The sequence below is a fragment of the Pteropus alecto genome, unplaced genomic scaffold (assembly GCF_000325575.1).
Source record: "Pteropus alecto unplaced genomic scaffold, ASM32557v1 scaffold778, whole genome shotgun sequence".
Classification (NCBI taxonomy): Eukaryota; Metazoa; Chordata; class Mammalia; order Chiroptera; family Pteropodidae; genus Pteropus; species Pteropus alecto.
Window position 1 is genome coordinate 1126137 of NW_006441062.1, and position 4587 is coordinate 1130723.

Genomic DNA, 4587 nt, shown 5'->3' on the forward strand with positions numbered 1-4587 from the left:
CAATTTATCTATTGAATCAGAAGCTGTGACTCCCAGTTGGACACATGCTTCTTATCTGTCTTTGTGAGAATATTCAATCAATCAATATTTAGAAGATACATATTTGTGATATGATGAGCTGAATTGTATGGAATTTCCTGGGCTACCAAGTACTCTAACACTGAGAAGCAGTTTGTCTTGTAAAAGAGTAGAGAACTCAGTTATAGTGCCAGCTGGGCGAAAAATTCTTGGGAGGTTGTGGTGCTTTCTTATAGGATGGATTTCATGCTCTGAATTCATTGAACAGTGAATTTTCTCTTAGAGTTGTCACAATATTTTCTTCTTATGTATACAAATTTTCATTCTTCTTGTTTACAGGTTTGAGTATACCCAGGGAGGAATGCTTTTTCTTGAAATACCATAACAGTTTGTTGAGTTGGAAGCTGAGATTTCTGCCTGGCAATGTTAGGCACACATTGCCCCTTAATGAGAGGCAAAAAATACTCAAGTGGCTTGGGTGATTTAGCCTAACTTTCCAAAGGAAACAAATATGCTACTACACAATGGGGACAAAAAAAAGTATAGATAGAACTCAGAAGGGGTTCTGGTACATCCATGTCCAGTAAATGGAATATAGAGGCAGAACTTTCAGGGTATGGTTTCTAAGAAATGAAGGCAAAAAAACTTAGGCAAGGAACTCAGGCCAGATTAGATGTTGGTTGAAGGAATTTGAAATGAGTAATAGAATGATTAATGAGATATAAAAGTCATAAATACCAACTGTGGCCTTATAACCAGTTATGGATACAAAGAAGGGTATGCTCACACTTTTTCATGCAGAGTTATGTGTATATATACACACACACTACAAACTAATTTCCATTTTCTTTCTTCTCTCTCTCATATTCTTTTTTTTTCCCCTCATATTCTTTTTATGTTAACCCATACTTTAAAGATCATCGAGGCAGGCTTATGTTGGAATAGGAAAAGAACTGGGCATCCTCTATACATTTTGAAATAGGATGCGGAAACTAATAAGTCTTTGTGGAGGGAATTAGTTTTCTTTGATGTGCAAGGCATAGCTATAATGTGTTATATGCAATCATACATGTAGGTATATGCATCCAAGTACATATTTAAAAGTTGTAATAGGAGAAGAGCTTAACTGGGTATCTTTTGGCTCCTCAGTGCCATTATTTCTGTCTACATTTGGATTATTCTCGCTGCGAGTTTCGGTGGGAGACATAGCCCATTTCTCAATATAAATGCTAATAAACTCCGGATACTCATTTTCCCAGCCTAACCTTGCATCTAGAGAATGAGCTTTTTCTTTTGGCCTAGTGTCTCAAAAAAAAAAAAAAGAGAGCGAGAGAAAGAGACTGGAATATTCTCTCTTTGCTAGTGGTGGTATTGGTATTAATTTTCTACCTCAATCAACTAAAGACAGTTTGATTGCTTGCAATTATATAACTTGACTGACAAGATCTATTTATTTAAAATCTTCCTCTGAAAGAGAAATGTATATGAGGTCAGGCAGAGGTTTTGTCAGTTCTTTCAAAAAGAAGGATTTCTTTGTTCTTCCTTAATTACATTCTTTCTTTGAATATAAGCCTTGGAATTTTATCCCCACATCTAGATAAGACCTCCAAGAACCTGTTTCTTCTAACATTAAAAATATATGTCTCATTTAAGGGTACTCTAAGTTACTTCCCTCATTTTAGGGAAGTAACTTAGAGTACCCTTAAATGAGATATATATTTATATATATTTCTATTTAAGGTAGGCTTTTCCTACCTTAAATATAAATTTTCTTATATGTTTTTTGGATGTTCTTGTTGGGCATCCTCTCAATTTTTTTCTGTCCTAAACGGTTTATAAAATCTTATTTTTAATCAAGATTTTGAGTCACTATGAGACAGGAAAAAAAGCAAAAGACTATTTAAATAAAACTGGGAAAAGACCTTTAATTAAATGCTGTGTGCTTGGAAATTCAGAGGTGGCTAAATTTAACACCAGTTAAAGTTAAACTACTGTATATTTGTTACAGGAGGCATTAATGACAGCTATTCAGGGTTGGATAATGCTAAATACTTCATGCTTCTTGAAATTAATTTGGTTTGAAAAGAAAATCACTTAGTGAAAGATAAAAAAATACCCAAACATTTAAAATAGGCACTAGAAATGTGCAAGAGAAAAGAACAAAAAATGTCCAAGTTATTTATGTTGATATAAGGATTTACATAATTTAAAAAATTATGACTACCAATATATCTTTTTTTCAGTTTATGTTCTCTTTGGCCCAGAGAATTTAATAATAAAAGCTATACTTTTCTTTAGAAAAAGCTCTTCCTCAAACAATATTTTGTACATAATTTTATAGGATTCATGGGCTCCTTGAAATCCATCTATTAACCCTTTCTTAGGGTCTTTGACTATTAAAAATTTTTGTTCTACTATAAATAACCGACAAAAAGAAGTTCAGTCAACTTTTCTGCCAACTTATTTGTCAACTTACATTATTACATTATAGGTTTAATCACTTCTTTAGAATTTAAAATTAACTTGATCCAAATAACTTAATCTTATTATATGGAATAGTTTAAGTATAGAGTTTGGGGAGACAATACATTGAAGAATAAGTGTTGTTAACTGTTTTTAAAACAATATCTTATTTCTACTTGATTCAAGTAAGACTTTAAATGGAAGAAAGGGAAAAAATCTTTAGGAAAACAAAAGTAATTAAAAAATCTAAATCTGATCAGTCACAGGGTTTCACAACAGCGGAAGTAAAGACACCAGTGGTTAATGTGGTTACTGATTGCTTGAGCTCACTAGCAGGTAGGCATGTGCCACCTGCTGGTGGGACAATCTGAGGTGTGACTATTCCCATTATGCTATAAGCATGAGTCAGAGTCTGAAGAGTGTGGCTATATTTTTTCAAAACAAAACCTCTTGGGAGTGGCCTTGTTTTTATTTTTATTTCTTATTTTTTACTGTTAGAAAAGGAAGTATTGTAGCATAACTCTCAAATTAGACTTTCAAAACCCTGTTGATTTAATTTATGAAGCAATAGCATTAGTTACATATTTGAACTGAAATCAATTTTCTGCATAAACGTAAACTATAGCTTTGATGTTATTGCTTTTCTATTTACTGAATCTCTTTTTCCATCAAAGTAGATATAAGAGAATTTTAAACTAAACTATGGAAATAATCCTTGGGAAAAAGACTCATCTATCTATCTATTCTAATGCTCTGAGATGGGATGCAGAATAAGTAGCCAATCAAGTCTCTTATGGTGATGTTCAAAGATTTATGGACTTCTTGAAATAACCATATACAAAATCATAAAAGAAGTCTTGACAAATTCTAAACTGTTATCATATAATCCATGTTATCTGACTACATTGCAATTAAATTATTAATCAATAATAAAAAGATAAAAAAACTCTGGGAAAAAAGATGGACTCCTAAATAATCAATTGTTTATAGAAGAATTCAAAATGAAATTTATAAAATATTTGGGGTTGAACAATTATTTGAACAATAATCAAAGGATTATTTACTAAAACTTGCAATATGCAGCTAAAGCAGTGCCACAGGGAAATTTATAGCTTTAAATCATTTTTTTCTAATACAAAAATGATAAATAATAAACTAAACATTTAACTTAATTCAGAAAAATAAAGCAGTAAAGGCAAAAAAAAACATATAAAAGGACACAAGAAAATAAGAATAGAAAGTAATAAAATATGAAACAGATAACTTGACACACAAAACATGCAACATCAGCAGAGCGAATGATTATGAGCAACAATAAATGCCATGAGAGTTCAGAGGTGGAACAGATTAACTATGAGAGAAGGGAAGATAACGTGCTACAGTGAGAAGAATCCAAACTTTGGAGTTACTTGATTGGAGCCATCTGCCACTTACTCTAGATATGTGATCTAGATAAGTAACTCAACCTCCTTAATCTAAACTTTCTTACATGAAAAAAGGAATAAATAATACCTATTTTAAAATAATACCTACTTCACAAGGTTTAGGTGAAAATTAAATGATTGTAGTTATTAACATTATTTAATATACTTCAGTTTTGGCTTTCATTGCTCTGATAGAGTAAGTTTCACCCAAGAGTCTAAAATGCTTAATGTGTATACTCTAAAATGCCATTCGGTAGCCTATAATACATATGTGCAAAAGGGAAATAAATCATCTTTATGATTAGAATTTAGATTTTGAAAACTCTCTCTGAATTGAAATATCATACTGCCTCCTGGTTAATGCTGCCAGTTTATTTTTCTGCATTAAAAAAATCTCTCCCATTTGTAATTTATTCAATGCATATTTACTGTAAATAACTGGTGCCAGGCTCTGGGCTCAGCAATCAGATGCCTTGGGTCACCCTCAGCTGGTCGATAAATAGGCACAATATCTTGAAAGCCGGCTCTGTTTTTTTTTGTTTGTTTGTTTTTTGTTTTTTGTCATTGATTTTGTTTTGGGTGAAGACATGTTTTCTTTTTGCAGTTGTTGGAGGTCAGGGTACAGATCGGTTTCAGTGAAAAGGAAGAGGGCTTATTTGAAATTCAAAATGTTTAATTTTTC